Source organism: Apostichopus japonicus, chromosome 15 (genome assembly GCF_037975245.1).
Source record: "Apostichopus japonicus isolate 1M-3 chromosome 15, ASM3797524v1, whole genome shotgun sequence".
NCBI lineage: Eukaryota > Metazoa > Echinodermata > Holothuroidea > Aspidochirotida > Stichopodidae > Apostichopus > Apostichopus japonicus.
Window position 1 is genome coordinate 28,766,371 of NC_092575.1, and position 12,667 is coordinate 28,779,037.

The following is a 12,667-nucleotide window of genomic DNA, read 5'->3' on the forward strand; positions in this document are numbered from 1 at the left end:
AAGAATATCTGTAACTTCTACCATATATTTATTGACGTTCTCAGGCAAAGCATAGCATAAATTCTGATTTCAAGTTTACTTCTACTTCTGTTGACTAACATTTACCGTTTTACTGATAAGTAAACAATTGCTTGTGTATGTACTGTTCTCCCCTTTCAATTATTTACTCAGAAGTGGCGGCCTATATTCTTGACATGTTGTTAGATAGAGTGTTATAAACTAATTATAATCTATGTTCCTATATTAGTGTTTCAGCCTTAAATATATAATTTTTATATCTCAGTAATCCTCGACAAAACTTAAGTCAGAGGGCCACAGGTTGCAGAATTCTCATAATATAGTGTTTAGGAATCTTAGTGAACCGTCACGTACAAATCTATCCTAGAAAGTATACTGCATCATGCATGAGGACTAAGTCCTTTACACTTGTAGCTTTCCCCTTATCACATTTACAATGAACTATGGCATCATAACTAGTAAGATGTAAATATTCAAGTCCCCCTACCCCCCCCCCCCACCCCCAGCCCCAATTCCACCCTTTTATATGACTGGATTGTAATACTAACAAATGGCTTTATGATTCGCTATATATCCTAGTCGTCTGACAAGGGGAATAAATCCCGTCATTTTGCCTTTAGTAGAAATTTGGTGAATACTTCAAATATTACTTCCAGACTCATATCCTGCATGCAGTCACCGGGGGAGGGGTGGGGTGGGGTAGCACTTAACCATACAGTAAACTGTAACAGTAAACAATAAGCTTTGCGATTGGACGGAAATATAGCATGTATAGCTATTAAGCAGCCGGCTCTGCTTGCTATTGTTGCAAGTTAATTACACGTTAATTACACGAATAACAGACATTTACAATATACTTTCACACTATACGTTTGGGCTCTGCTTGCTATTGTTGTACATCGCCAAATTTAGTAAATTACACGAATAACAGACATTTACCACAGGCGCGTATCCAGGGGGGCGTTGGGGGGGCGCGCCCCCCGGGTAAGAAAAAGAGGAGGGGGAAAAAAAGAGAAGAAAAAAAGGAAAAAAGAGGGGGAAAAGAGGAGGAAGGAGAGGAAGGACGGAAAAGAAAAAGAAGAAAGAGAAAAAGGAGAAAAGGACGCACCCACCACTTCTTGAGATTGTTCCCATGTGCACGAAAACGCGCGCCCACAACCCTACGCCCAACCCCTCTCATCACTGCCCGATGAGTTACGAAACTTAATTAATGACCTTTGCCCGTATTACCAAGACCTCTTGGCAAAATCCGGCAACACGCCACTTCATCGATAACAAGTGATTGGGTTGTGTATTAATGACGTCTGGAGGTCGTGCACTGACCTACATGATTTCCCAAGATCAGGCCCCGGAAAAATCCAAAGGGCACTGTACTGTATGAATATCTAGCAGTATCTAGCGATATCTAGAGATGAAAATCTAGAGATCTTCCCTAAACTGAAAGCAGATAGAGAACGAAGCCTTCAGTGTGTAATGAACTTGAAACTGTGCGTCTTTCGAAATGAAAAGAATGTGGGGCGCAACTCCTATGGGCTCCTATGGGCCCTATGCTTAGGTTTGATAACTGTATTTGTGCAGTAGTCTCCATTATACGCCAAACAGTAGGGGGGGGCACTTGTTCACCCCTGGAAAATTAAAAAAAAGGTAAGCATTTGACATTTCAATGATTTCCCCCAGCCAACAGTTCTCTAGTTATGTTCATTGCATACTGACCCATAATGCATTACTGAAAGTCAAAATCCTAAGACATGAGATCTCAAAATAACTGTTGTGTAAACGGGACGTGTCTTTTCCGACGATCTAGGAGTATTTTTTTGGCAAAAAAATCGTCGTACGCTCCGCGCCAACTGATAGTGGCGCTCCGCTTAGATAGTATCAAGTAGTGTGTTACACCTATATGACCTACTGACCCCCCTTGTACTACATTTCTGCGGACGCCCTTGCTAGGCCTTCTAATGGGGACCCCTCTGGGCCAGGAGCCACCCCAGGCTCATCGTTACGCCACTGGTGGAGCATTGCACAATAAACAGATAATAGTTATTTATTTCAGTCTCATTTCAATTATTCGAATTTTTAAAGCAAACAGATATCACATCATATCAATGAGCATGAAAATGGCGTTCCGGGATGAACAGCTTCCAAACTGTAGATGTGCGTAGTGTTCGGTTCCGGAAATATCTGGTATATTTTCATTTCCTTCAACGAAGTTTTATAGTAGCTGTTATAAGAGGTTTTAATATTTGTACACCAATAACTTAACTGTGTCTGAATTTTCTAAACTTCCCTCACCAACATTCTTCATCACAGTTCCCTCTACTCGTGCAATTTTGACCGGTCTGTTAGGGGTTGAAGGAGATTTTTCTATATTGGTTGTCCATAGATGAAATTTTTGTGCAACATTAAGGGTATGATTTGAAGTGACTTTATCCAATTTTGAACAAAAAAATAAGCTTAAAACCTTAAAAAGTGGGGATGGGTGGGGGGGGGGGTATCAAAACCAGAAATGCATACGATCATGCACAGCATCGTCATTGATTGTTCTTATATCATTTTAAAAAGCTAGTCCGAAAATGTTATATTTCAGATTTTACTTTTGGATGTTTTTTATTAACAAAAACTGTACATATGCCTGAAGGAAACTCTTTTCATTAGATGTACTGCCAACGTGGCAGGAATCATGCTTGTCTTGCTTTTGAAAGTACATACATTCAGAAAATGTTGTACGAAGGTTAAAATTTTACTTGATGTTCATGTCAAATAAGAACACTAAAACATTTAAGTAAAATTTACTTGAATTTACATAACTGCTGTTTTGTAAAGTTTTACATGATCAGCATGTAACGCAACTACAAAATTTTTATGTACAATTTTGCCAGCGATTTCAACATAGCACCCGTTCATAAGTGTTTCATACGTTAATTATTAAAAGCAGCTTGATTCCTTGTTTTTTTAAGTAGGTCACAACAGAAAAGCACATTTAAGAGACAACAAAGAGGAATGACAACACAAATAATTCAGAATATTTGATGAATTCAACCTTTTATTTCAACACTTAAGAGGGTTTCCCGAGCATCTACAATCATGCATGAATAGTGAACTACAGTCATGATATTTTAACCTTTGTGTCCAGTTATGGATGGCAAGGTATCAAGGTACTATCTCTTAAAGGTGCATGCTTACGAAAATTTAAATAATTTCCCTTTTAGTTTCTAAGATGCATGTACAAAAAAGCATTGGTCGACTTAGGAATTTTCACCCAACTACCTCAACATGTAAAAATAGTTGAAAGCTCCCAAAAATTAACATAATCAACTGTCTGATTGCAAAATTTGGCAAAGATTGAACTCTACGCGCAGCAGTAACTAAAATCTCTTGCATGGATACGTAAATGATCTGTTCATGGTTACTTTAGTTTCAATAACAAAAAATATTATTACAAGAAACATGATAATCGTTCTATGCATATGAGCTTTGCAACTTAATAATGCTGGTATATAAAGAGCATTCTAGTACTTTTCCAACAAGTAAAACTTACTATCAGCGCTTTGATAGGGTTATGATATAATACTATAAAGCACAATGGATCAATACTTATACATCCTCAAGTAAGGATCTTGAATATTTGGTATTAGCTGTCACCCACATAAAGAATGCAAGTGGCAATGCGACACATTCGCCTAGCGGCTATCCAAAATCAATATGCAATGTAAAAAAGACTCCAACCAACTAATGATACAGAACAAGTTTTATAAATTCCACTTCTTAAGTGAATATGCATTTATTGAGGAGGAACTTTCTCCTTAAAATAATAAAAAAAGGAACATGCAAAATAAAGGTTACAACGTTCTGTAATACTGCTTAAGAACACATATGACTCCTGAATACTTAGAGATAACGGATTGCATTGGTGCAATCTTTACCAGAGGATGACATATGATAGATTTAGCTTAACTACTGAAAAGTTTAAGACTTTCCAAAGTTTTGATACCCCTGGATCTTTTCCAATTGCGAGAGAGCAAACTGGTACGTATAAATTTAGTCTTAATATATATATTTATGGGATATACTTTTCTCTACAAAAGAATGAGACTACCTCTTCTAGTCTGAAGAGTTTTCCCCCCTTTACATCATGAAATTCTGATTTAACATTTATCTTAAAAAAAAATGAGTTCTGAGTTGTCACTGTGACGAATATTTAATAGTTAAGAAATTAGTTTCCTTCTCTTTTCACATAAATACCCCACCTTTTCAACGTTTATAGTAAACATCATTTTATAGCTAAAGTTAAATCATAATCAACTGTCGGTTTTGAAGACAATTACAAAAATACAACTCTTCCTGTAGTCACCCATATATAAGCAGCATTTTCATAATCTGCTGCAGATAATAGTTTAATTTCAATTAAGAGTCAACAATCAACCAGTACCAAATAAAGAATGAAGAATGAAATGAGCCGATATAATCTTCTTGAAAGAAAATGGAAAAATAGTGAACTTTGTGACCTGAAACATATTTGTATTAAACTGACCATTAGCATTCTTGGGACACTGAATGCTATGACAGTATATCAATTTCATGTTACTGTTTGTGTAATAAATGTTACATTCACCATGTTAAACACACAATCATCACATTGATTGGATTTATTATTGTACTGCTGAGTATTAAGTACAATGTATGTAACACTCTTACAATAACAACAACCCCTCAAGTCATGATGTGACGGGTCTAAATATGTCATGACACAGAAACATCGCTACGACACCCGGAAGAGAAAGAGGAACAGTGACATGATTACAGCGCTGATCCCTATTATATACACAGGGTAGCTAGTGACGGATCGAGGATTTCGGAAGGGGCGTACGCCTCAGCCTACCCCTTACACCGACAACTCCATTTTGACGTTTCCATTTTTCCTCTCTCACTAATGCATATAATTATACCATATATGGTCTATTACGCGTGCGTGTATGGACGCCTTAAACAATTGTACAATTGTGTTATGAAACCAACTGTGGCTGGTCTCGAACATTTTCGGTATTAGACCAGGATCTATATGCGAACTGCACTAGACCTATGTCCTTCGATGCAACACTGTCATCCAAAGATAAAATGCTATACACTCCGACCTGAATGCTAATTGTTACCCCCAAATCTAGTACCGTAACTCATACAAGGAATCTAAAAATAAATTCCGCATGCGATTGGAGAATTGAGCACATCTCCTGTGAATATCATGTAATGGAGGGGGGGGGGGGGGGCGGACGCACCCATCACTCCTTGAGATTGTTCCCATCTGCATAAAAACGCGCGCCCCACAACCCCAGAACCCTACGCCCAGCCCTTCTGATCGCTTCCAGATGAATGACTTTTGCCCGTTGTACCAAGACCTTGACAAAATCCGGCAACACACCACTTCATCTTCATCGATAACAAGTGATCGGGTTGTGTATTAGTGACGTCTAGAGGTCGACGTCCACTGACCTACATGGAGTGTGACCACTCCCGATTTTGCAATTTCCAAGATCAGGCCCCGAAAAATGCTAAGGACACTGAACTGTATGGATATCTAGCAATATCTAAGTATGAAAATCCCAAGATCTACCCTGAACTGAAGGCAGATAGAGAACCGATGCCTTCAGTATGTAATGAACTTGAAACTGTGCATCTTTCGAAATGAAAATAATGTGGGGCATCGCACAATAAACAGATAAAAGTTATTTATTTCAGTCTTTTGTTTTCAATTACTCGAATTTGTAAAGCATACAGCAGATATCACATCATATCAGTGAGCATGAAAATGGCGTTCCAGGATGAACAACCTCCAAATTGTATATGCACCCAAGCCGAAAAGGTGTGATCTTATATTTGTTCTTAACGTGTAGCATATTATGCATTTATATGCCAGGGTGTTATAACACACTAACACGTGTTATGTTTTGGGAGCATGCGAGAGCTAGATATGTTAAAGATACAATACAGTAAATCGTAGTGGTATTATATTTTTTATTTTTTTTATTTTTATATCTTTTTATATTTTTATATAATATAAAATATTTTTTTATTTTTTTTATTTTTTTATTTTTTATATTTTTATATATATTTTGTTAACACAGGCCGCAATAAAAAGGCCTGTAGCATAACACGTGTTATCATGTTATAACACAGATGCATATAAATGCGCAATATATTCAAGTCGAAAACGCTATTATAAGCAACTGTACAATTCGGTTCGGGTGGTATATGTATGTAGTGTTCGGTTTCGGAAATATATGGTAGTTTTTCATTCCATTCAACGAAGTTTGATAGTATAGCCGTTATAAGAGGTTTTGATATTTGTACACCAATAAATAAACTGTCTGAATTTTCGAAAATTCCCTGACCACCATTCTTCATCATACTCCCTCTACTCGTGCAATTTTGACCGGTCTGTTAGGGGTTGAAGGAGGTTTTTCTATATTGGTGTCCATAGATGAAATTTGTGCAACATTATGGGTATTTTTGGAAGACAATTTATTCACGAGAGTGTGAAGTTTCAAATTCTGAACAAATAATGGGCTCAAAACCTTGAAAAATTGTGCTTACGGGTATTGTGGGCCGCGACGTAGAATCACCTACAAAAAGCAATGATCCACAGGAGATGCAATGAGGTCGAACAGGATGTGTGACTGGTGACAATATTCAAAAAGGTAATGGATGAAAAAAAACTATTAGGAAATTCTTGGTTATCAGGCAAAAGTGTACATTTGGTTGGTCATTTCAAGCCCGAGAAGTGCCATTTCCGGTAATCTGGGGGGGTAACAAAACCCGAAATTTTCTTGTACGATGCGCGCCAACCGATGGTGGCGCTCCGCTTAGATAGTAATTTGCGCCCCCCCCCCGGGTCAGAAAATCCTGGATACGCCCCTGTACCATATAGGTTCACCCTATACGTTTGGGCTCTGCTTGCTATTGTTATTTACGGCCATATTAAATTAATTAAACAAATAGCAGACATTTACAATATAGGTTCACCCTAAACGTTTGGGCTCTTCTTGCTATATACTGCCAAATTAATTACACGAATAACATACATTTACAATATAGGTTCACCCTAAACGTTTGGGCTTTGCTTGCTATTGTTGATACCGCCAAATTTAGTTAGTTACACGAATAACAGACATTTACAATATAGGTTCACCCTATACGTTTGGGCTCTTCTTGCTATATACCGCCAAATTTAGTTAGTTACACGAATAACAGACATTTACAATATAGGTTCACCCTATACGTTCTTCCTCTGAATGTTATCTGCTCCGCATCATTTATCGTCGTCGTGTTAATTTTGAAACAACCGAGAATATACTGAGTCAATGGCTACTGTATATGAGCTAGTACGAGCATGTTATATGGACCCATGTTATATGTAATACGGACCCAGTTTGGCGAGAACGGGGGGTATGATAAATCCGCAGAAGGGACAGTAATTTCATGAGACAAATAACAGAATTACCCCACCACCGCCAACGTCTCGAAAAAATGCGACTTATCATTAGCAAAACGTGGGAACTTCTTATTTTTTAAATGTGAAGATTTTTATATGTGGAGAAGTTGAGATGTGGTCCCTGAGGCCAGAATTTCCTCCCTACAATTTTGTACAGTGAGAAATTCGGTTTAGGCAACTGCTAGACTTTGCATTGTATACACACACATACAATATGAGAGCTTAGACAGACAGCATGAATGGATCGGTTGGGCACAATCTACACAGACAAAAATTAGGTTTCTCTTTCAATTCACTGGTGAACCTCTAGTATGAAAGGTTATTTATCATTAACTAAAACTCTTAGTTATTATTTCAACTCATTGTTGAACCTAATCATGTGAAAGGTTATGTATACATATATGTATATATATATGTACATGTACATGTACATATATATATATACATATATGTATACATAACCTTTCACATGATTAGGTTCAACAATGAGTTGAAATAATAACTAAGAGTTTTAGTTAATGATACATGTACATATATATATATATATATATATATATATACATGTACATGTATATATATATATATATATATATATATATACATGTACATGTACATGTACATGTATATATATATATATATATATATATATATATATATATATACATGTACATGTACATGTATATATATATATATATATATATATACATGTACATGTACATGTATATATATATATATATATATATATACATGTACATGTACATGTATATATATATATATATATATATATATATATATATATATATATATATATATATATATATATATATATATATATATATATATATATATATATATATATATATATATATATATATATATATGTACATGTACATGTACATATACATATACATATAGTAGGCTACAATATATAGTACAATTATATATATACAGATATACCGTATATATACAGATACATATATACATACACATATAAACATATATATATACAGATATACCGTATATATACAGATATATATGTTATGACGTCATGATGACGCAGCTGGAGCAAGGAACTTAACTGTTGATTCCTCTTAACTACGCAAGGATCTGAAAGGGGGAATGCATGCAGGATTCTTTAGTCGTGCTTCCTTCCGCTACACAAGGAACCAGTGAAATATTATAGCTTTTATAAACTCTATTGGCAAGCTTTACCCAGAATATAGTTTCAAAGATTTGGAATCCCCGCCTCATTCTCGTAACATACTTGTACAGCTGGATGAATAACGTTAGTTTGCCTTTATAAATATATACAGATATACGGTATATATACAGATAAATATACAGATATATATTATGTTATGACGTCATGATGACGCAGCTGGAGTTAACGAAACCTTGCGAAGTCACATTTACAGATTGAGCTGGACAAATACTTTCATCCGGCGTTTATGATAGTGTCATAGCAATTTGTTATAATATGTTATTTAACTGGTGTAACTATATACAAATATCCACATGAATCATGCACTATATATCGTGTGTTTTTGTTACTAATTTACCGGTTACCGGTTACTAATTTACCGGTTACAGAGCAAAAAGAACAAGGAACTTAACTGTTGATTCCTCTTAACTACGCAAGGATCTGAAAGGGGCAATGCATGCAGGAATCTTTAGTCGTGCTTCCTTCCGCTACACAAGGAACCAGTGAAATATTATAGCTTTTATAAACTCTATTGGCATTCTTTACCCAGAATATATAGTTTCAAAGATTTGGAATCCCCGCCTCATTCTCGTAACATACTTATACAGCTGGACGAATAACGTTAGTTTGCCTTTATACTTATAATGAAATATTTAGTATTTAGATCGACTCTAAACACTGTCTTTAAAATCATCCTGCGTTAAAGTTCAACTAGTTTGTTATAGAGTACGGCACGTGTGATGGCTCTCATTGAGCCGTGGTTCTATATATGGAAAGTAGAGAGATTGGAGTCTCATCATCCAAGAAGCAATCAATATGACCAGGGAGTTACATAACAAGCGATGGGTCAATACAATAACTGTAGGTCATCTGTCTGGACTTAATATCAATGACAAATACCAAGTAGCCTTCTTATGGTTTTTACATTGGTCACTTAATAAAAGACATCTCTGCATGCAGGGAACAGTTGTCGGTATAGACAAACTCAATATATCCCCAGCCGCAGTTAATTAATATCCAAGTTCTTTGTACATAGGCCTATACGGCTATATCTGAATATGTGTACCGTACATCACCAGCACACGCCATCATATACTAGTAATGTCTTCACACACATGGAATTATCATACTCATCATATAAAGGGTGAAATGGTCTTCTTTATAACTGATGACCAGTAAGCACAATCATTGGTGCTCATCCAGCAGCAGAAAGTTAAGAGACACCGAAGCATGCTCTAACGATTGCTAAGTATCTGTATGTTTGTACCATACCTCAGCAGCAGCGGCCTCTAGAATTCATTTCATCTCACTGTGGCAATTCTCCTGTCTAAGTTACCCTACTCAGTTCCAGCCATCAGTCCATTCGACTTCTTTTCGACTTTTTATTTTAGTAGTTCGAAAGACAGGCACAATATTCAGTAAATATTCGGTAAATTCAGTAAATATTCGGTAAATTCGGTAAATTATTCAGTAAATATTCAGTAAAAATTCGAGTCACTCCCAGATTAATGTATGTCGTCCAGTTACAGAGTTGTTGACAATTAACAATTCATAATCATGGACGTTAAATATGAATGTGAGAGACTGACTTCGATCAGCTTGCGGCTTTGATAAGCCAATGAGGCTTCTTCGCGAGTTCCTGCTTGCAGGAGGATCTAATATACATACATACATACATACATACATAAATAAGCAGTTTGTTAACAGTCTATACAGTTTCGCTGTTCAACATTATCATTTACATTATGAGCGATTATAACAGCAAATCTACCTCTTGCAGTTAATATTTGTCGCAAATGCCGTTCACCACCCCATCCCTCGACTCTCCCCAAATGGAATGTAGTTGGCTTTTAGGTTGTTTACTAAAAATATAGCTCATGATATATGCCAGAAGGAAACTCATCACTTTGAAGTTGGTATATTGACCCTATGATGAAAGATTACCAGAGCATCATGACCTACAGAAATATACACCTCAAGAGCTATACCATATTTAACCACCCAGGCAAATATTGGAAACCACGAACAGGTTTTAGTTACAAAGACTGCATTTTCCTTTGTAATATTAATAAGCTGTACATACCGAAAGGTATACTATAGAACACAACACATAGCCAATAAGAGGAGTTTGGACTTGTAGAAACGTTAGCTCGACCGTAGTATTTTGGCAAAAAAAAAATGCTTATGGAAGCGATAAAGTTCCATAAATATAACCCATAGACAGTGGGACTTTGTCCCAGGTTATCTGTTAATTGAAAAACAGTTAATTGATCGGATTCATGATAATAAAGCAGCATGGGAGACGCCATTGGAATTAGAATTCTGTAATTATCGTCAACGTTCACAAGTTGCAAAAGAATATGTTGTATCTTTAGGTGTTGCATTATTTTAAGTGAAAATTTATCTTAGAATAGCGCATAAGCATGAAAGAAGTTGGAACTTGCTAGAAATACCCCAAAACGACAGGCTGAGCCGATGGCGTAGCCCTACTACTAGTAGTAGGTCTGAGCATTTTATATCGTGTACATGTAGGCTAATAGAGTCAGTGCTCACCACGGGCAGTTTGTTGAACCAAGTAACAGCTCTTGCTACTAGGCCCAGTATTCGTTACAGTTCACTTGTACATTGTTTTTGGTGCATTGTATGGTTTAGTCTACGTTCCATACATGTAGCGTGTACTTGTACCGTATGTGTATCAACGTAGCTGAGAAACCTGACCAACCCTGCTAATATCATAGTTCAATTCTGCCTTTGCAACTACACATCATTTACCAGTTATTGCCGAATGTCAATATACGACTGATCTGTATACGTCTAGTTGGCTTATTGCATAGTTCAAAGTTTGTTATATAGAGCTGTGTACGTCGTTCCGTTTGAACTTCGGGTTCCGTGTAACTTGTTCCAGCCATCATATTATCTGTTTCCCTAGCAAAGGCTAGGAGCCTAGGACCAAGGCCATCCCTCGCCCAGTGCAGCCTAGCAATAGTAGTATGTCTGTAGCCGGCCTAGCCTACGCCTAAGGGATAACGTAAGGCTGTTGGTCGGCTATAATATCTAGCTTCCGCCCGATTATTAAAGATCAATTATGATTTTACAAGACACCATTAGTTTAGTTTCAAATTCAAACCATGGCAGCTTAATCGGCACAGGGCTCAAGTATGTGTAACCATAAAAAAGTAGATCCTATATGATCGTTAATTTCTGTAGCCGACCCGTAAATATATATTAAAAATACTTCAGTTAGGCCTTAGCATATTTTACCAGCAAGCATTACACTGACAAGATTATTTTCTGGGGTAATCTTTTCATATAAGCATTGGTATGTTAGTTTTACGTACACCTATATGACACGCCCTTCCATGATGTGCCTAATTGACGTACGTGCCGTTACCTGGAATCACAGTTATTATATGACGTCAAAGTTCACATATCAAGGTCAAGGAAATATGTGGTCAAGTTGTTAAATATCCTGAAAATTGGTCTCAGTTGAAAATTTGAAGCTTAATTGTAACCAAGCTTGGACCATATAAATAAATACCTTCATATGCTAATGACATCCAATATCACAAACCAAGTCGATGATATTATTGTATTAAGGTTTAATAAGCTCCGTAGCATAGCAACATCACGTCATAGAAGTCACCTTCTCCACAAATTCATCACATACCCCAATGCCTTCTTTAAGGACGCCCAGTCTGGGCCCACGTAGACTACGACCCTTCTTTTCAAGCAGCAATAAATAACGTAAAAACGTAAACGTAAAATTGGATGAAAATGTGACTAATACATCAACTCTACAATACGTCGCTTCAATAAACAGTGGTTATGGCTCCCGTACCCACATTTCTAGATCTACCCTGTTTTAACACGCTACAATAATGTGGCAATGATTTTCACTCCGAGCACACAGAAGAGAGGTAGGGACACTGTATACGCCCATGACCAGAAATTAAACAAGTGCCTGG

General features: G+C 36.6%; 2 protein-coding genes across 3 annotated transcripts in view; one reads left to right on the top strand and one right to left on the bottom strand.

The window, feature by feature from the left end:
- LOC139981009 (carbonic anhydrase 2-like) overlaps positions 1-12,667 on the bottom strand; it is a 41,011-nt gene that overhangs the window by 27,992 nt on the left and 352 nt on the right. The window lies entirely within an intron of this gene.
- The window catches only part of LOC139981010 (transport and Golgi organization 2 homolog), an 85,564-nt gene that overhangs the window by 13,488 nt on the left and 59,409 nt on the right, over positions 1-12,667 (top strand). The gene's annotated exons all lie outside the window — the stretch shown is intronic.